A 22,898-nucleotide genomic window follows, 5' to 3' on the forward strand; every position below is an offset into this window, starting at 1 on the left:
AAATGGTGTTCTGAGACTCAGATTAGGTAATGTAGGTAAAAGCACTGTTTATTGTATAGTGTTTACACTGATTTTAGTGTTTCTAAAACAATGAATTTTTAATGGAAGTTGTGTAGTTTGGGAAATGCCATGTATTTGTAGCAGCTCCTTGGGCTCTGCACGTATTCCCAGGCCTTTCCATTTCTATGCTGGGCCTGACTTCCCGGCCTTCCCGGCATTAGAAGTGCCAGAATTCATACATTTTGGAGTTAACCTCTTCCAGTAACTGACGGCAGGTGGTGTATGAATACAGAGCTCTCCCACCTCTCAGGTGTGAGAGATAAACAACATAGGTTCTACTGTGGAATTATGCTCCACTTGCCCTCAGTCAACTGTCTTGATAACACACTCTTGATTTGCTGATGTCTCTTCATTTTTCACTTTTCTATTCACTACCCTTGTTTTCTGCAACCCACCACCCCATCCCTGCCAATGCCACTAGCATTCAAATCCTCTTCTGGGGTCTGCTTCTGAGGGATTCCAAACTAAGACCACAGAATACCTCCCTTTGTGGAAATTCACAATTACTCCTGCACATTAAAGACCCTGAAAAGCCCAGAAAGGCTGACCAATCTTTGGCAGTATCTTAGTCTTTCCAGCCTTCTTAAACCATTTGTCGAGGGAAGAGTTTGGATCAGGTCAGTGGTTTTCAATCATTATTAGCATTATAAACTCTTTAAAGACTGAATCCTTATGTGGAATTTCAAATTACAAAAAAAAAAAGTCTTTTCTTATATGTATAACATTACTTTATGCTTGCCTACTTGTTACAAAGAAATCAATGAGAATATCTTGGCTATTTGGACTAACACCTAAATTTGAAAATTGAGGGTTTGAATGGCAATCAAAGTCTTTTATCAGACTCATCATCCAATTTACTTCTGTATTTTGTTTGGTTCCACAGCATTGGAGTCATACAATTAAATACTTAAAGGTAGTAACAGTGTTTAAATGGTTTGCTTTGCAATTTCAGAGGCATTTTCAATTGAACTGAACCAGAACTTAAAAGAGGTTGTGGTAGAAACTTTTAGCACAAAGTTAAATCAATGGCCAATGTATAAAAACTGCTCGTGTATCATTATTGGTAAGCATTCAGTTAAGAGGAAGTTCTTACTCATGTGCCTCAATATTCACTTTTTATAGGGAAATACCTTTTGAATACTCTTTTAAAGCATTACAAGATGCTTAAAATTGTAATTTAATACATTTTAGACACTTTGTGCCTGCCTTTGTCAGAAATTCCCAGATTTTCAACAAATCAAATTTACGAGTTTATTTTACTTAGCATGTTAAGTTTAAAGATTTAATTTATTTCACTACTGACAGCATACCTGTAGTTGTGAATACACTGGGACACTGTAACCGTGGCACCAAACTGAATCTCTTCCACTCATTAAAGCTATCAGGTAGCAACATTATATTATGTTTGAAATATATTTAATGATGTTTATTTTATAAACAACTTAACAAACATGTATTTCCATTTGAGATATTCACACAATTACTATTCTTGTTTTGGTTTGGAAAAGCCAATGAAGTTTAGTATGAAAGGGAAACTGATACTCTCCGTCACTATTCATTACAAATGATTTCCAAACCAGGAAATATAAAGAGCATGTATTAATTTGTGTGGCTTGTCCAACTCTGTTTTGAAATACCCTGGCATTGTTTCAGTATCAGCTCCTCTACACAACACATATTTGAACATATGTTAACAACCGTTTTAGTAGAAGCCAGATCTCCTGTGTGTTCTGTTCATGCCATGCCTTTTGTGACTCTCTGTACAGATGTCTCATTATTTAAAAGTCCATGCTATGGCAAAAATGGGTCTAAATGCTTAGAATATTCTTTTCCTATGGTGTCTGTATGCAGCATTTTTACAAAATAACAAATCCTTCTTTTGTTGTCTTCTGTGAATTTATTAAAAAATGAGCAAGAAGAGCTCTGCAATATCTTTATCCTTGGCCAGTAGATTTGTAAAGAGATACATTAATGGGGACTTCAAATTAAGTCTTCACATACTTGTATATTTTGAATTTTTATCTGGATAGGATTTTTCATATAAGGATGCTATTTTTATTATTCAGCTCTGTGACCCCAACATAAAATGCATTGGAGTGTCAACAGAATAGGCTTTAATAAACTCCACCTGGATCACTTCAATGTATGTGTCTTCATGTGCAGTGTGATTTCTTACTCTGAATGATTCTTTAAGTGCATTTTCATTATCAGATTTTAATTTTGCTTTTCTGCCTATAAAAGCATGTCTACAAAACCCACCAGGAGGGCCTTGTTTCCACAGGAACATTTTAAGATCTTTTCCTTTTAAGGAATTATAAATGGAGTTGAAAGTCAGGATTTTCTGAGTGCTCACCTTCACCCTTATTCAGGAACTACATTTATTTTTTAGGACCAGAAATAGAAGGTTTTGCCTCAGTCTTGTCATCCATGAAATGGAATTAATGGTGCTCTCAAATCACATATTGAGAGTAACAAATAAATGCCTTAAAATGCCCATTGAAGACTCAAAGACACCAATTATTATGTTCGTAAACTAGGAAGACAGAGATGGCTAGACTGGAGAATCAGCAAAAAAATTATTCAGTATCAATTTAGGTAAACAGAGCTTTGAAATAAAATTCATTTATTTATGTGTATTTCAGCAGATATTTATTTTTTATGCCATGCTCTGTTTAGGCTCTGAAAATACAGTTGAGAAGAAGATAGTGACAATTCCTTCCCTGTCAGATCTCACAATCCTAAGTATTATAAGGAAGTACAAAGTGCTATGGGAGCATATAAGAGGAGAGACTAACATGGTCTGGCTGGTCATGGTGACAGCAGAGATTATTTCAAGCAGATTAGGATATGTATATCTTGATATTTCATCCATGTTAGAAGTGATATTCTCAGGTTGTAAGGAAAAGAATCATTGTAGGTCATGCGTTTTGATGTCACTACTGTATCTGGGTTCACTTATGTCATTAACTCAAAACTTAGTTCTACATTAAGGTCTGATGATATCAGCGGCTCTTGGACAGGACTTAGATCACTATTTAAAATGTAGATCTCAGCTCACCAAACTCCACACCCGAAAAACAAATAACCCAGTGAAGAAATGGGCAGAAAACATGAATAGACACTTCTCTAAAGAAGACATCCGGATGGCCAACAGGCACATGAAAAGATGTTCAACGTCACTCCTTATCAGGGAAATACAAATCAAAACCACACTCAGATATCACCTCACGCCAGTCAGAGTGGCCAAAATGAACAAATCAGGAGACTATAGATGCTGGAGAGGATGTGGAGAAACGGGAACCCTCTTGCACTGTTGGTGGGAAGGCAAATTGGTGCAGCCACTCTGGAAAGCAGTGTGGAGGTTCCTCAGAAAATTAAAAATAGACCTACCCTATGACCCAGCAATAGCACTGCTACGAATTTACCCAAGGGATAGAGGAGTACTGATGCATAGGGGCACTTGTACCCCAATGTTTATAGCAGCACTCTCAACAATAGCCAAATTATGGAAAGAGCCTAAATGTCCATCAACTGATGAATGGATAAAGAAATTGTGGTTTATATACACAATGGAATACTACGTGGCAATGAGAAAAAATGAAATATGGCCTTTTGTAGCAACGTGGATGGAACTGGAGAGTGTGATGCTACGTGAAATAAGCCATACAGAGAAAGACAGATACCATATGGTTTCAGTCTTATGTGGATCCTGAGACACTTAACAGAAACCCATGGGGGAGGGGAAGGAAAAAAAAAAGAGGTTAGAGTGGGAGAGAGCCAAAGCATAAGAGACTCTTAAAAACTGAGAACAAACTGAGGGTTGATGGGGGGTGGGAGGGAGAGGAGGGTGGGTGATGGGTATTGAGGAGGGCACCTTTTGGGATGAGCACTGGGTGTTGTATGGAAACCAATTTGACAATAAATTTCATATATTAAAAAAATAAATAAATAAAATGTAGATCTCAATCATTATCTACTTTGCATACAATCTAGAATAGTGATTATGAAATTAACTGTGATCATACCACAACAGTCACCACACTGATAGAGAGCTACTGAATAATAGTTTTAGTACATAAATATCTTTACTTCTTCTATCAGAAGACAAACAGGCTTTCCTAGAATGAGTTGTTTCAAGTTCAGGATAGTAGGAACATTATGAATGAGAAACCTGGTTTTAGAAAGAAGTCTTAAGTAGATATTAAATCTGCCCAATGCTGATGGTACTGATAGTAACTTTTTCTCTCGAATTATTAATGAAGATTTAAATATGTAATAAAATGTCTTACCTCATTCCTTTCAATTTCTAATCTTATAATTTTAGACCTAACTCTTGTAGCTTCCTGATTGTCATTAATCAGTTTTTTTTAAGTCCCAAACTACATTCTGTGTACAAAGAGATCATCATATCCTTTAGGTCAGCCCTGAGTATGAGTTCTCTAATGGACTGCCTTCGGTTGTTGGGGTGAGCATCAGGACAGAGGTGCTTTGTAGTGGTGTTCCAGGGACAGAAGAGGAGCAGAAAAAGTAAGTTGTGGATACTTGAGAGACTCATTTTCATTTCCTCTCAGTTTTTCCTGGGCTCAAACTTGGATTGGGATATTTTTTAGCTCAACTTGCAGAGCTTATTTCATTATTGCTTTAATAATGTGCGTATGCCCAAATTAGGAAAGGAAGAACAAAGAGGAATAGCAGATGAAAAACCTGGTCTGTGCATTTGAGCATTTCTGAGATCCACTTCCTACATTTTATAGACAAGAAAACGGATGCCAACAAAGTAGACATGTGTTTATTATTGAAATCAGAAATGAAAATAAAAAATATGTTCATTTTTATCTTGAATCACCAGTTGACTTTTCCTTCTCCCCCCACCCCTTTTCTGAAAACTTCAGAAAAGTCATCTGTTGAATTAATCTAACCTTGGGTAAATAGCTCTGAATCTCCCATGGTGTGTGGTCTCTAGGAGTCTTACCATTTCTAGGTCTCTGGGTCATGCAGTGAGAGACTATTTGTATGTCTGTGTGTGAGGGTGGGGTAGCAGAGTGTTAGTGGTGATAGCCACACACATGTGTTTAGAAAATCCAAAATGCATTTGGCCCTAAGCAGTTCCCTCCTCACCTAGTTTCTAAACCCATGTGTATTTTAAGAGAATCTTAATCCATATGTTCCCGATTTACTTTCACTAAGTCATCTGCTTGTTGTTGGTAAGAGTCCTTTGATGTCTAAGAAGACTTATGAGCAATTTTTATGGCTTCTTTGAGCCTTTGTTCTTTCAAGAGGCAAGATGTGCTTTGCCTACATGGATGGCACTCTCATTGTAACAATCTACAATTTTCCTAAAATTTGGAAAGGAGACAGAATGTATCCTAACCTTGACCAAGGGCCCATTCTTTTTCTCAATGCCAAAATCATGGAAAAAAAGGTCTGGTCCAACTCAAAAAGGTAATATGCTGTCAACATTCCAGCCTCCCTTTCTTTTGTGCTTTTATCCTTCTGTGTTTGGGCAAATCGATTCCTCTTGTTTGGAAGGAACATTTATTAAAATATTAATTTGTTCTTGCTATCCTTTCATTTATTTTTCTTTCCTCATTTTACACAGGATTCAGACCCTTAATAATTTCCTGCTTCAAGAATTTTTGTTTTGGTAGGACTGGGAGCAGAATCCTAAACTTATTAAAGCCATTATGTAGGTACCCCATTAAAGTTATTATTAGGTGCCCCGAGAGTAAGAGAGGGAGATGTCTCCCAAGGCAGGGTGTTCAGGGAGGTTATCCCTTGGACTAAGATGGGGAAAGAGAATGATTAGGACCTTCTTGGCTCATGTCTTTCTCCTGGCAAAGTCCTAGGGAGATGACAAGATCTCAGAAATCATGGCCAAGTAAAGCACTGGGAACTGAACTCTGAGTTCAGGAGTTCCAAACCTAGTCCAATTGCCTACATCCCATACAAGCCAGAGAAGCAGCTAAGCTTGCTATGACCTACAAAATGTCCCTGGGCATCTCCGTAGTGATCAGTGTGAGAACTGCCTGATGTTCTGATGCTAAACAAGGCCCTGGGACTCTTCTTCCCAGGATAGCTAATCATGACTAGCACTGAATTTCCTTCAATATAGTAGGATGGAGCTGTAGTCACATTTGAAATAATTTAAAGAAAACGTGGGCACGTGACAATTCTGGAATACCTGCGTTTGTGTATTAAGCTTCATTTCTGCTATGCTCACTTATTTTTATTTTAGTGCACTATGAGCATCAATCCACAAGCATCCCATCGGTGATGCTATTCTGGGTCAGGTTCTAGAATGGGGGAAGTGGTCAGTGATAGAATAGAAGTTTCAACCTCTGTCTTCAAGTTGCTTACAACTCAGCTGTAAGCAGAGGCAAAGGCTATTATACTGGTTTTTAGTAATGTTTATAAAATGTCTTAATGAGTTTCAAGCACTGTACTAATTGCTTTTGGCAGATTGTCTCTTTTATTCTTTGCAATAGTTCTACAAGGCAGAAACTTTAATTATTTCCATTTTACAGATAAGGAAGCTGAGGTTTAGAAACTTTCCCAATACCATACACTTAGTAAATGTTCAAGTCAGGACCTTATCCAGGTGTATTTGATTCCAGTTTCCATGCTCTAAATTTCAATTCTATACTGTGTTCAGTAAGCTATAAAATAGTTTGTATAATTAAATGCGAAAAAAAAAAGAAAGAAAAAGAGGGACTGATTAAGTTCAGAAAGGAGGCTGTGAAGGCTGGAGTAATCAGAGATGAGCTTATGAAGAGGTGGGATTTAAAATGAGTCATAGAATAGTAAGGTTCTAATGTAACTCAGCATCAGTTAATCTCTCCCATGCCCTTTGCAGCTCTCACACATGGACTGAATTCAGAAAAGCAGAGGGTAGAGGCAGAGCAACATGATTGAAGACACGGATGTGGGAGTGATCATAGCATAGTCATTTTTACAGTAAGAAACAAAGCCAGAGGACAACAGAAAGCAGTTTGGAGAGAGAGGCAAATTACAATGGATATCAAGTCACTGTAGGATACAGAAATTGTTGAGATCCATGAATTCCAGGCTATAGCTCTGAATTTTATCTCAAAGTGCATTTCCTATCATAATATCTTGAATGTTTGTTTAAAAGACTTATCTCTAGATACCATGCCATATCTAAATCAGAAATTTTATCTTGATAAGATCTGGGCTTCTGCATTTCCCACAAGTCCCCACCCCAGCATTGTAGTGATTGAGATATTAGCTAAAGTTTGAGGACTATTTCTGTGGACAGTAGGGATCAGGTGCATGACAGACACTGGAGATTTCAGAACAGAGAAGAGGCCCTTGAGGATTTATTAGGTTGTAGAACATGAATTGGAGACCAGAGAGATCAGCCTAGATTTGGATGTCAGTTACAGTGCAGCACAGGGCTTATCATCTTGGAAAGAGCCTGTAGTGGTTGTACAAACAAAGAGGAACAGCTGAATAAGGCTTAATTTGAAAGAAGATTTGGGGACCAGCTAAGTTAGAGCCACCCAATCAATCACAGTCCTGTCTTTCCATCTCAAAAATAGTTCTCAACCACTTCCAGCTTTCTTCAGTCTCACACCTCATGTTGTTACTGCCACTGCCTTCTTACTGGTTTCCCTGACTCACTTCTTGTCCCCCATTCATCCATTCTCCGTTCCCCACCTGTGAGAGTATCCCTGGTGGCCAAACTCACCATGTCATTGTTCTGCTGGAACCTGTTTAATAGCTACCTATTGCTCTCAGAATAGCTTAAATTTATTTATAGAACATGCAGGGTCTTTCATGGTCTGGGCTCTATTGCTTTAAATTCCTTTCTTACCATTCCCTGCACCTCTTGGTCTCAGATGGATCATAGCTTCCTTACAGTTCTGAATCTTTGCATGTGCTCTGCTTTCTCTCTCTAGAATAGTTGCTTCCCTCTTGTCTGGTGAGCTTAGGTTTCATGACCTCCAGGAAGTCTTCCTTGACCACCACTATCCTGCCCACTGGATTAGGACTTCTTCTGCATTTTCACTGTATTCTGAGTTTAATGTGCAAGATCCTTGAGGGAAGGCCATATCTGATTTACACAGCCCAGCATCTGACATAGTGCCTAGCCCGTGGTAGATCTTCCTGACATGCTTGTTGAATAAAGGAGCAAAATGGGTGATTTAAAAAGAGGGAAGAGACAAGGATGTCACCAAGGTTTCATGCCTGATTATATGAAGGTAATGTCAGAGCTCTCACTTATCTCTTCAGCAGCTTCCACCTTGACCTTAAGGAGACACAAAGGGCCTTGTCTTTGTCAGGACAAAAACAATAAGGATAAAAACTCCAAGACTTAATCCATTTTAACTGAATCCATCTCCTTGACACTTAGAGGTTGACAGCCTTTCCAGTCAGAGGAATAATGATCAGATTGTGTATAACAAGACTGAATCTAGTATCTATCAACTCTGTATTGGATAAAGCACATTAGGACAGAGGGCTATGTAGTCGTTCATTAAATGGCAGGTTTTGCCATTTAAAAGGAACCTCTCCTCCTCTGGGAGAGGCAGAGGCAAGGAACAGGGTGTCTTGGTCCTGGGGAGAAGCAGCAACCTACTTTGTGTGTTGACTTTCTGTTTGTGAGATATATAGTCAGCATTTCTAATGAATCTGCTGGAAGCGGCTGGAATATTATGATTTATAGCACCTTCCCACTCTCTATCATAGCATTTTATTAGATGGATGGGAAGCTGGTAGTAATGAGGTTAGGAATGAGAAAACATCCATCAAGCCCTGCTACATCTTCTCAGGAAAGACAACACACTATCTCATATGTCACAGGCAGTGATCTAGGTCACGATGATATAAAATGCGTGATTAAAACCAAGCATTTGACACTAGATAATAGGCATCTAGTTAAAAAATAGCTCTAGTGTTCCCGACTTTTAATTAAACCCAACTCGTAAATATGCACTGTGGTAAATATACTGCAGAATGGGGCTTGTTTATATTCCACCACATAACAATTACCTCCAGAATGGGTGCTTTATTTCACTACATGGTGTTATTAGTCAGGCGATGGACTGAAATACAAATGTTAAGCCAGTGATGTCAGACAGGCATGCCACAGCAGTGCCACCACTAGGCTCCTGCTTTCCCCTCCCACCTTCCTTGGTTTTCCTGCCTTCCTCCTTCTCCAGTATTCTCTCACCCTTCTGACCAGAGTTATCAATCTAAAATCAAACACATTTAATCATTTCCAGCAATCTCTCACAGTACCTTTGATTGCAGCAGTAATGACTGGAAGAGAGAAGATCTTTTAAATACATAACCTTGACGTTCAGTAAATCTGTCCTGTTAACGGGTTTATACTTTGACAGGGCATTCATTTATGAGAAAGTTGTATTTTTTTTAAATATCGAGTCCAGTACTAGAATATTAATATAAAATTGAATGGGGGAGGAGTCGGGAAACAGTAATTGAGCAGTTTTTTTTTTTTTTTTCATTTTGTTGGGTATTTGGAAATTCTTGGTTGATAGTGTAGATCATGGACAGAACAGTGTTCCAGGATCTAGATTTTATCTCTAACATTAATTGGTCATCTGACATTTATTGCCTCTTAGCCATGCAACTTCAGTGAATTTTTGAATTTGAAAAATGATATTAGACCTTTTCCAAGATCTCTTCCCTCTGGTATCCTGTGAGTTTGTTAAATCAATGCATCTAGAACTTCAATGCCATACAGATCCCTTGGGGATCTTTTTAAAATGCAGATTCTGATTCAACAAGTGTGGGTGGGGCCTGAGGTGCTGCATTTTTGACAAATTCCTGGTGAATGCTGATTGTGCTGCTTTGTAGACCAGACTTTGAGTAGCAAGATGTTAGAATACAAGGGTCATTTCTCACCATTGAAAAATTTAAAGCTCTGGGGCTTTTCTCCCTTCCTCTCTCCCTCTCTCTCTCTCTCCCAGAAAAATTACATATACATGTAGTGCCCATCAGTAGAACATCTACATCCTCTAAGCATTATATTGTTAAAACTGCTTTCCTTTGGCTAACAGTTTTAAATTAAGATGTTTTCTGAATATACGACTACCCTCATAAAGTTCAGTTCAGTAGTATTTCTCTAGTGTCAAAGTCTAATTTAGTAACCCATTCCAGTGCTTAGACAACTCCCTGTCAGAGTGATTCTTAGTCCCTTTAGATTCTACATGTTCATGGTTAAGCTTTTCTTTCTTTCTCTGATCTCAAAGGAGATGAGGAACAGCTGATCACCTGCGGAAGTAATTTATCCTAAATTGGCACGGACAGACCATGTGCCTCAGAGAAGGAAAATTCTGTTAATAAATAGGAAGCCAAACAGCCAAGCCTGTCCCCCAAGACTTGTACCTCCCCAGGGCTGGAGAGCAAAAGGTTTTGTATCTGAGACAGTCAGGTGGTTAACCAGCCACAAACAGCTGTGAATGGGCTGGTCTGAGCTGCCTGTGTGCATTTGGAATAAGGAGAGTTTCCTCCTGCATGAGATTTAACTTATTATTTTATTTCTTTTTAATATGAAGATTAGACCTCTATTCTCTTTCCCTTTATTTTCATTCAGTTTTGATGTGATTGCCGTAATTATGTGTCAGCTATTACCAAGCACATTCTAATTACTCCATTTATTGCTAGAATTGCTGTTACTACATAGTGCTTTGTTCATTAGTGAACTCTGAGGGGACTTTTCTTGCACATGTCAGACTTTAGTGACAGTCTGATTTTACATGATGCGTGATACTCAAAATCATTATTATTTTGAACAAATTCACAAAATTAATGTGTGCCTTTCAGTTGGATTTTCTTGACTAATGCAGTTCAGCATTTTCCATTTCTGAATGTGTTGTTGCTAGGAAAAGTAACAATTTGACAGGAGTACAAAAAAAAAGGGGGAAATGTTATGAATCAATATTTTGCTTTCAGCTCTTAAAAATAGCACCATGGTGTTTGAATTTTCAAATTACTAAATTCCTTTATTGATTTTCAGTTTTAACTGCGTGGATTGGTAGGCTTTGTGATTCTGAACCTGACTTCTCTATTGAGTTATGGTGTCTTGAGCAACTGGCTAGTTGAGCCTCCCTTTATCCATCTGTAGTTTGAATAGAGCTTTCTCTCAATGTCCTAATGAGGTTGTGAATTTAGCATGTTGGTTTTATATATAAGACACTGTCAATATCCCCAAATCTTGGTAAGGCAAAAACTATTAAATTTAATATTTTTTCCTGATTTTGCATAATATAAGCTCATTGAAAATCAGTTCTGTACCTCTTCCCTCCATGAAAATATGTAAGTTAAGCCTAATATAACACAAAATTTACATGCTTTTTATATATGCAATTATTTCAGTTTTTATTTATTTATTTTTTATTCTAAAATTCTTAGTAAGATATTATCCTTATCTTTCTCTCTCATCACCCAAACTCCCGAATATATTGACCAGAGAAAAATAAACTACATCTAGGAACCAGGGTAAGTGTTTATAGAAAGGATTTTTAGCTTAGGAGCAGTAAAAAATGACATCCTGAATGCAAAGGAAGAGAATACAACTTAAAAATATTGCCTACAGATGTAATTGTAGACACTTGCTTTGCACTTGCAATAAATTTAATATCTTTAATATTAAATATTAAAGGTAAGAGAGATTACATATTAGCATGAGGAATTGGGAAGAAGAGATAGGGAGAATTAAATAGGAGCTAGTAAGATTAATTTTAGAAAAGTAAGAAAATAAAGTATAATACTAGAATTAATACGTGCAGAAAATAAAAGGAGCAGTTTGGAAAACAAACTTGGTAAGTTCAACTGGAGTACAGAAGGACAGGTTAAGAGGCAAACATATCTATAGAGATGGTGACAGATATATGGAGATTAGAGTAAGTGTAACAGACAAAACCTATAAAAGATGAAAATGATTCTGACAAATGAATGCCTCTACTGAAACAAAAGGACTCATTATTTCTTTATTCTAAAGAAATTATATTTAAACATAAAGAGATCTTGGAAGCATCTAATCAAAAATAATAGAAAAAAAGAACTATCAGATGTGTTTCAGACTTTTCCTCTCTAACAGTGTTAATGATATGACACCATGAAATAAATGTTTCCTGGGGAAAAGGCCTTAATCCAATAATTTCACAACAAATTGTCATCCATAGGGGACCAAACAAAAAGGCAATGACTGAAAGAGTAGTTCAGTTATGTATGTTTCCTGAGAGGAAAAAATAACCAAAGACTAATTAGCAGTCAGCTAAGAGATGAATTGAAAACAAACAACTTAAATAGAGTTAGGTCACACTTTGAGGAAGATGGGTAGTAAATTCAAAACCAAGTAAATTTACCATTAAGTAAAATTATTTGTCATAAGTAAATGCAAATGAGAATATGAATATCATACATAATTATTGAAAGAGAATATTTAAGATCTACAAAAATAAATTTGGTCTAGAGGGTAAATTATATAGATTAAAACAGAAAATGGTTGGAAACAAATTAAAAAGGATTAATTTCCCTATTTCATATAAGGGAGTCAACAGATATTGATAATCAGAGAATATTTGACTATGCTTAGAAAAATCTTTGACTTGAAAAAAGATAGTTAACATACGTTATTAAAGAAAAAAGATTTTAGAAATGTCAAAAATACAAAGAACCAAAATGTAAAATAATAAAAAACCATTTATTTATTATTCAAGAAAATAGATAAAACCAGGTAAAATATAGGTACTAAAAAATAACTGGGATTTTTTTTTTAAGTTCTTCTTCTGCTAGCTTTAGGCTTTGTTTGCTGTTCCCTTTCTAGCTTCTTTAGGTGTAAGGTCAGATTGTGTATTTGAGACTTTTCTTGTTTCTTGAAATAGGCTGTATTGCTGTATACTTTCCCCTATAACTGCTTTTGCTGCATCCCAAAGGTTTTAGACTGTCATGTTTTCATTTTCATTTGCTTCCATGTATTTTTTTTATTTCTTCTTTAATTTCTTCATTAACCTATTCATTTTTTAATAGGATGTTCTTTAACTTCCGTGTATTTGTGGTCCTTCCAAATTTTTTCTTGTGGTTGACTTTCAGGTTCATACCATTGTGATCTGAAAATATGCATGGTATGATCTTAATCTTTCTGTACTTTTTGAGGTATGTGATCTGTTTTGGAGAATGTTGCATGTGCACTCGAAAAGAATGTGTATTCTGCTGCTTTAGGATAGAATATTCTGAATGTATCTGTTAAGTCCATCGGTCCAGTGTGTCATTCAAAGCCATTGTTTCCTTATTGTTTTTCTGCTTAGATTATCTGTCCATTGTTGTAAGTGGGGTGTTAAAGTCCTCTATTATTGTATTTTTATCAATGAGTTTCTTTATGTTTGTTATTAATTGATTTATATGTTTGGAGTCTTCCAAGATGGGGGCATAATATTTATAATTGCTAGATCTTCTTGTTGGATAGACCCCTTAATTATGATATAGTACCCTTCTTCATCAGTTATAATCTTTGGTTTAAAATTTAGTTTGTCTGTTATAAGTATGGCTACTCTGGCTTTCTTTTGACATCCATTAGCATGATAAATGGTTTTCCATCCTCTCACTTTCAATCTGTAGGTATCTTTAGGTCTAAAATGAGTCTATTATAGGCATTGCATTTTGATACCCTACATCTTTCGATTGGAGCATTTAGTCCATTTACATTAAGAGGGAATATTAACAAATGTTGGCAAGAACGCAGAGAAAGGGGAACCTTCTTACACTATTGGTGGGAGTGCAAACTGGTGTAGCCACTCTGGAAAACAGTATGGAGGTTACTCAAAAAGTTAAAAATATAGCTAGCCTATAACCCAGGAATTGCACTACTACGTAGTTACCTGAAGGATACAAAAATACTGATTCAGAGGGGTACATGCACCTCAATATTTATAGCAACATTATCAACAATAGCCAAATAATATATATAATAGAATATTGTTCAGCCATCAAAAAGAGTGAAATCTTGCCATTTGCTATGGTGTGGATGGAACTAGAGTGTATTATGCTAACCAAACTAAGTCAGAGAAAGGCAAATACCATATGATTTCATTAATATGTGGAACATAAGAAGCAAAACAGATGAACATAGGGGAAGGGGAGAAAAAAAGAGAAAGGGAGGGAAACCATAAGACACTCTTAACTATAGAGAACAAACTGAGGGTTGATGGAGATGGATAGGCTAAATGGGTGATGGGTATTAAGGAGGGCACTTGTGATGAGTACTGGGTGTTATATGTAAGTGGTCAATCACTAAATTCTACTTCTGAAACCAATATTACACTATGTTTAACTAACTAGAATTTAAATAAAAACTTTAAAAAAGTAAATAAAAATAGTTTAAAAAAGCTCTATGCTTTATATAAAAATGTTACCTAAAATAAAATTATGGAGAATAATTAAAGAGTAATGGCCATGTAAAGTTAATAGACAAAAGCCAGGGAATAAAGTACTTGATATTAAATTAACATTAGTGTAGATTTCAAGCCATTATTTGAGTATAAATGCAAGACAAATAACCATTAAGCCTTATTACTTTACATTGCAAGAATGTTAGAAACTGCAATGAAGTATGGATGTCATGAACTTTATTTGATGAATAAACATATAGCTTAAGATATAAATAAAAACTATTAGAAATACAAAGGATATATAATCATGATGATAGTACAAATGTTACTATATAAAATCTGTAAGTTTTGACAGATGAAATAGGAAAAATAAACCAAGAAAGTAGAAGATAATAAAACAATAATATTGGTTTAATAGAAACCTATCTAACTCAACAACTTACATAAACAAAATATATTTTCTCTTGGGTTGGCCTAAATGTTTTTTATAAAACTTATCATGTGTTATACAACAGAGTCTCAATAAATTCCCCAAATCATAAATTTTGTAAGGTTGTATTACCTGGCCAAACGGCAACAAAAATATTAACAATATCAATAATAAAGAATATCAACAACAAAAAGAAGGAAATTTAGATAAGACACTCTCTTACTATGTTATTGTCAGGAAGTAAAACATGAAATTACACACTAGTTAAAAAATAATGATAGCAAAAACGTTCACACAATGTTTTCTGGTAAATGAAGAATATTATAATCCAGAAGTAAATTGTTTGTTTAAACCATTTAGTTATTAAACAAATTAAGTCCACAAATGAAAAAATTCAATGCATGGAGTAGATAAAAACAAAACAGTAACAGAAGGAATTACTGAGAATAAATTTAAGAAAAAAAGCAGTGAAAATAAGCTCAAGAATTGATTTCTTTAAGAAAAAATATTGATAGCCCCTAACTAACATGAAATGAAGGAAAAACACTCAAAAGGCACAATTGATGGCTGAAGTTTCCTTCCTCAAAGCATTCTTCATTTGGCTTTTATTATGCTCCGCTGCACTGGATTTCCTTATAGTTCCTTGGACACCCTTTGTTTCCTTTGTAAGTTGCTTTTCCTCTGTGAACTCCAAATATTGGAGCTCCTCACTGCTGGTCCTTAGCCCTCTTCTCCCTTGGATTTGAACAGCACTCACTCATCTGTGATTTCCAACCTTACATTCCCACTCCAAGTCCATTCCTTGAAATGTGTATATTTAGCTCTTTATTTGGTACTTTTTCTTAGAGGTAAACCAGGTATTTCACTTTTGATATTTGTGCAGTTGAACTGTTGGTTGCCTGCTTTCCCTCAAACATGTTCCTCAACTCTTCTTCCCTATCTCAATAGAAGATATAACAAAGAGGTCATCTCTTAGTTTTACAGCTCAGAAATCTCAGTCTTTATTGTTTTACCTTTTCCTTTTTTAAGCAAGTCCTTCCATATTATATAACCCAATGAATTCTCTTCTCATCTCTTCAGCCCCACCCTGGTCCATGCTGTGAGTCTCTCTTGCCTGGATTATTGCAGTAGCCTCCTTACTAGCCTCATTTTCACACATGCCTTCTCTACACTATTCTAAACACAGCAGTGACAGAGGGTTGTCTTTTTAATGAATATATATTCAAAATTCATTGCTGGATTGCCAGTGCTGGTAAAATAATGTCTAGCCCGTAAACTAATCTGCACAAAAATATTTATAGCAGCTTTATTCTTAACTGCCCAAACTTGGAAGCAATCAGCATGTCCTTCAAGAGGTGAATGGATGAACAAACTGTCATACATTCAGACAGTGGAATTTACTTCAGCGATAAATGGAAATGAGCTATCAAACCATGGAGACACATGACAAAACTTTAATTGCGTATTGCTAAATCAAAGTATCCAGTCTGAAAAGGCTACATATTGAATGATTTCAACTATATGGCATTCTGGAAAAGGCAAAATTATGGAGACAGTAAAAAAATCAGTGGTTGCCAGTGGTGGGAGGGAGAAAGGGATGAATGGATAGATAGAGCACGGGAGTTTTAGGGTGATGAAATTATTCTGTATGACACCGTAATGATGTATACATGACATTAAACATTTGCCAAAACCTGTAGAAAGTACAACACTAAGAGTGAACCCTAATGTAAATTATGGATATAAATAACAATTCATTATGATTTATTCATAATTGCCCAAACTGTCATCATTTGTAACAAACGTACCACACTAATGTAAGATGTTAATAATAGGGAAAGTTGGGTGGGAGGTTATGTGAGGTGGTGACGTGGTGGAGCAAATGAGGGTGGGAGAGAAAGGGGTTATCGGGGAACTTTCTTTACTTTCTGCTTAACTTTTATTGATAAACCAAACCTGTTTTTTTATATTTAAATATATATTATTATATTTATAAACCAAACCTGTTTTATTTATAAACCAACTTTTATAAACCAAAACCTGTTAAAATGCAAAGTCTAGTAATTAAAAAAATTATCTAAACTCTTTACTGTGATTTACAAAATGCTTATGATACATAATCTCATTCTTAGATATGGATGACTGCATTATTCTGCATTGTACAGAAAGAACTATGTACAGTCATTTACAATGTTTCCTTCTGAACTGATTGTTGCCAGTACCCAATCTCCTTTATAGGAATTCTCCAGTAGCTGTTGAAAGACCTACACGCTTCATTTACCTGCCTGGCTCTCCAACGTCCTCACAAGGCCCTCTCCACATCACCTGGGTTTTAGTCACCTTGCATTTCTTTCAATACCTCAAATACAGGGGGGTCTGTCCTGCCTTGGAATATTTTGGGATTTTTTTTCTTACTTTCCTTCACAGAACTTGTTCTTCCTAGTCTTCTAGGTCTGGATTTAAATATCACACCATAGTGAGGTCTTCCCATACTTCTCCATCTAATTTTGAATTTCTCTTAGCCCTGTAATCCTACCCCAGTTGTTTTCTCTTACTGTCGGTTGTTACCTTCGTAGTACTTATAACAATTTGTAATTACTTGTGTGCTTATGTGTTTGGTTGTTCTTACCCACTAGACTGTAAGATCCTACAGGGCCTGAAACCGTATATGTTTTGTTCATCCGTGCTCTGACCAGTGTCAGGCAGAGAGTAGCTGGTCAACAAGGGGGCAATTGATGCAAAAAATGATTCTAAGATCAGATATGGAGTGACTGTGATGAGCAACTTTTATTCTGATTAATTTGAGACAATTTGCTAGGAAAATGTGAATGTTTAAGAATAATTCAATAAGCAATAGAAAATCTGAATATTCATGGAATAATTTGAGAAGATTTTTAAAGGCTAACTCTGAAGACGATACCAGGCTAATATTTGAGGGTGTTTTCCCCCAATCCTATAATTCCTATATTATTTAAAATGTTATTGAACTTTGAAAAATATGAATTGATTCCCAATTCATTTTGTGAATTGCAAAATATAGCTAGTTCACATAAGAATAAAAATTCAAAAACCCTAAATAAATAATGGCAACTCAAATACAGACTGTATTAAAATAATAATATGCTATGAACATTTTATTAAGTTTAGAAAAAGATGGATTGATCCCCAATTCATTTTATGAATGTGAAAATAGCTAACTCACTTAAGAATAAAGATCCAGAAACCCTAAATAAATAATAGCAACTCAAATACTGCATTCTATTAAAATACTAATACACTATGAACATGTTGGCCTTATCACAGACATGCAAAGAAAATTTAAAAGCAGAAAATTTATGAAAACAATTCATCATATCAAGAGATCAAAGAAAGTGGAAAATTATGTGATCATTGCAAATAATGCTAAAAAGGCATTTGATAAATTCAACTTCAATGTATAAAGAACACTTTTACAGAGTAGGAATAGAAGGATATATACTTAGCATGATAAAAACTCTTCTAAATCTGAAGCACATGTTTGAACTAAACGTCAAAAATTAAGGAAAGTATAGAGTAATATTTGAGAGCACATTTTACATCTATAAGTCTCAGTTTCCACATCTGTAAAATGGAGGTAAATAATAGAATTTTCTTATGGGGTTGCTATTATTATATGATAATTTGTAAATAGCTTTACACAGTACCTAAAAGATAGTAATAGAAATTAAATTTGTGTCTGTTTTCCTTCTACATAATTAAAATATTAAGGGTAGTTTCATTGTGAATGAATATATAGAAACTTAAGGCAACTTACAAGGAAAGGAGTTCATCAAGACAGCCCAGGAAAGAGAGTGATACTAGATTTTTCATTGCCAGAGTGCAGAGAGCAAAGCTAACGAGGAGGAGCCTTGGATCTAGATGTTCACATTCCTAAGCCTTAACACTGAATGGCCTCATAGTAAATCCACAGCCTTGGGGAAGCTGATGCCAGTGGACTAGAAGAAAAAAAAAATATCATGAAGGTTACTTGGATAGAGTCCAAGGAATTGACTCTGGTTTGCCTGACCGCATCATACACCATGAGACTTCATCTGGCACCTTGAAGATATTGCCTGAGTGCCATTCAGTTATGGTTTGAGGTAATTTTGTGCTATTTTGGTGCTTTAAAATCTCATGCTCCAATTGATTCATTTCTCTAGGGACGATGTTTCTGTGATACATCCCAAGATGCTGGTGAACTCAAAGAGGACTCCTACTTGCTACTTACCTAGCAAGGTAAGGAATGGAATAGTTTCTATTCTAAGATTTTTAGGTTCAAGGCTAGATGAGAGCATATTGGGCTGGGGATGATGGAGAGTTGACATCCTTGTGACAAATATTATGTGCCTGTTAATAATACAAGTAAGCATGTGCATTATTGTTGTTTAATTTTGCCTTGGAATTTCCATCCAAGGAAATAACATAAGAAAAAGAAACTATAAAAATATTGAAAATACAATTATTTTTAAATGGCAGTGTTAGTTACCTAGAAAAATATAAAAGAATTGACTGGAAAACCCTGAGGACTAGTAATAGAAACGGAGTTCGATAAAGGTACTTCTCACAAAATATATAATACATAAATTCACGTAGTTCTTATAGATTGACAATAACCATTTAGAAAATATAACAGGAAAAATGCCATTCAGAATAGCAACGTAAATTTAAGCCTAAAACAAAATCTGGAAGACCCACATAAAAAATTCTACAAAACATTTACTGAGACACTTAAGAAGAATTAAACAATTGAAAAGACCTACCCTGTTCTTAGATAGGAAGAATAAAGATTTTAAAGATATCAGAGTTCCCCAAGTTTATCATAAATTATGTAATGCAAGTAGTACAGTGCATTTTTGGCTGTATCTGATGAAATGATTTTGAAATTATGGAATACAACCAGCTATATAACAAGGAAGGAAACATTAATCTAGAAAGAATAATGTGTTTAATATTTGCACTACCAAATATTAAAATGATCGATAAAGCTACCATACATCAAAATTAACCCATGGAACAAAATAAAAATCTAAAATTAGACCTAAGTGTATGTTAAAAATGGTACAGTAAGCAGAGATTACATGAAAAGTAGTGCTAGAAATTTTGGCTAATTAGTAATGAAAACAAGAAAAATCATACCTTAAAAAATGAAATAAGATTTAGATTTTATATGGTTTATATATTTAAATATAAAAATTGGGTTCTAGATTAATATTTATCTGAATCAATTATGTGGAAGTCTTTTCTAAACTTAAAACAAGTCTTTTTAGAACCATGAAAAAGATTGATAGTTTAGATTCTATAACTATTTGAAGTTTTCTATGTCAAAATTTACTATAAACAAGGTGTTTATAGTGGAGCTGGGGAAAACCTCTCCCCCTGAGAGACATTGAGCTGGTCAAAATGAGCAAAGACAATTATGTAAAGTCTCTGGAGATGGATCAAAGGGCTTATGACACATTAAGGGACATTTATTCAGCAGAGGTTACAGAATCTTGCATGAGAACATGGCATTTGTGCTCGGGACTGCACCTATTGCCTCACAGCTACATGTTCCAGAAAAGCGGTTCCAGCAGGCTGGGCAGTGGAGTGGCAGGTCTCAGCTCTCCTACATTTCTTGAGTGGGAGAACTATTCCAGTGGATTGGTAGCCAGTAGACATTGGCAGATCCCCTTTCTCCAGCTGCATGCTGCAGAAGGCCTCTGTTGAGTAGGTGGTGGCAGTGGCCATTACCCTACTCCCAATTCTTGCCAGGTAGGTGGTACCTGGTTGGGAAAGCTGGAGAAAAATGTAGTCATCCAGTTCTGCACAGTTCTGTATTGCCAAGCTCCAGGAGGCTTGGCAGCGAAATGTCAGGTTCCATCTTCTCCGACCTCCTAGGACAGAACAGCTATTTGGATTAGATTTGACTACTGGTAAAGTTTGGCATCTTCCATGCTCTGTGACCCTAGGCTGCAGAAGACATGAAGAAAATTCTCAAAAGAGATACTTGAAATGGCCACTAAATACATACAAGGCATTCAAACCTTTTTGGTGCAAGTTAAAACAACAGTGAGATTCTATTTTTCATCTGTGAAACTGGGAAAAGATTAAAAATTTATAATACTCATTAATGGGGAATGGGATATGTGGTCTTCCATTGCAAACACTTGATAAATTTAAAGGCTTATATAATAGCATTCCTAGTACTCACATAATTATTTTCTGGGGGTGTTGTTGTTTCTTCTTTTCTTTTTAAGTGACCAAAAAGGATTTGTTGTCCTCCTATGTTATTATTAAAACAATAGCAACAAAGAAATGAAATCATCAGTAAGTATTTTAGATGTTGTCAGTTGCCTTTTTTTTAAAAGACCTATACGATTACTTTTCCATATGTATCTTAGATCATAGTAATACCTGTAAGTGACATTTAGCCACTGAATGAGTTAGAACAATCGTTGCCTTTATGCTTGTCTTTATTTAGATGTGAACAATCCTGTAACAAAGGTTATTAGCTGTTTTCATTGATAACTTAGCTGTTCTTACAAATGTGATACAAATGTGCCACTAGTAGCACTAAATAAAAATTCCTCCTTATTATGAAGAGCAAAAAAATGGTGAAGAAGAGAAATGAATTATTGGGGGCAGGGAATACCCCCAGGTCTTGTTTTGTGAGTTGTTGGAAATATAAATTATTTTGTAATGTAAACACTTATGTCCAGGTTGAGCAGTGTCGTCTTTTCACTGCATTCTCTTACTCTTTCAGTCAACCAGCCACTCGACCCTCCTCAGTATCTCTTAGCAAATCAACATAGGATGTGTTTCTTAAACGGCTCCCCAGCACACACTCACTGGTGGCTGTGGAAGATGAAAACTGATAGTAGGGAGACATGAACAGCCCACATCTTGATCATGGATCTTGTGCTCTGGCTTTCAAAGTTGTCACTCAGTAGCTCTACTTAGAGGAGTGAGGGAAATTTAGAGTTTTTTAGACTAAATTCTTTTTTTTTTTTAATTTTTAATATTTATTTATCTTTAAGAGAGAGAGGGAGAGAGAGAGAGGGATGGAGGGGGAGGGGGAGAGAGAGATGGAGACACAGAATCCGAAGCAGGCTCCAGGCTCTGAGCTGTCAGCACACAGCCCGACACAGGGCTCTAACTCACGAACTGCGAGATCATGACCTGAATTGAAGTCAGAGACTTAACCAACTGAGCAACCAGGTACCCCAGACTAGTTAAATTCTTAACAAAAGTCTCAGTTTGATTTTTGAATTCAGTAATTATCCAACAGAATATATAATTCTATTTAATTAAAAACCTTTTTATCTCATAAGAAAAGTATGATATAGAAAAGATTAATAACCTATCAGATATATTTACCAGTTAAAGAATATATATTACCCAGTTTAAGAAATATATTATTACTAATACTGTTGAAGGTCCATGTATTTCATAGTACACATATCCTTCTACAACAGTTCTTTTTTTCTAACATTATATTTGTGTGATTCATTCATATTAATATATGCTGCTACTTGATTTTCACTGCTATGTAGTATTCCATTGTATACATCTACAAGAATATAGTGATCCATTCACTATTGATGAACATTTAGATTGTGTACCCATACAGTAGGCTACACACAAATATTAGTGGCCTAAAATAAAACATTCATTTTATACTGATATGAATTTTACTCATAGCTCACGTTCATCTTGGATAGGACCCAGACTGACAGGACCTCACCCATCTGCAATATTATATCACTGTGGTAGGAAAAATTACTGAGGTGAATCATATACAGTCTCTTAAAAGCTTTCACCAAAATTGACCCATGTTCCTTCTGTTCAAATTTTATTGGCCATAGAAAGTCACATTGACATATTTAATTTGAAGTAGGTTAGAGCTATGTAATCCTGCCATGTACCTCCACAGAGGGTAATAATAATGTATGATATATAATCATATATATATATATACACATACATATATATAATATATATGTAAAATCATATATATGTAAAATAATACCCAACAT

At 35.5% G+C, this 22,898-nt stretch overlaps 1 long non-coding RNA gene across 1 annotated transcript in view; it reads left to right on the plus strand.

The window, feature by feature from the left end:
• LOC123381486 overlaps nucleotides 1–21,806 on the plus strand; it is a 267,900-nt gene extending 246,094 nt beyond the window's left edge. The window contains exon 3 of the long non-coding RNA XR_006588526.1: nucleotides 19,044–21,806. This is a non-coding gene — a long non-coding RNA (uncharacterized LOC123381486). The remainder of the gene's footprint in view (nucleotides 1–19,043) is intronic.
• Nucleotides 21,807–22,898: the final 1,092 nt, after the last annotated feature.

This window comes from Felis catus, chromosome D4 (assembly GCF_018350175.1).
Source record: "Felis catus isolate Fca126 chromosome D4, F.catus_Fca126_mat1.0, whole genome shotgun sequence".
In the NCBI taxonomy this organism is placed as follows: Eukaryota; Metazoa; Chordata; class Mammalia; order Carnivora; family Felidae; genus Felis; species Felis catus.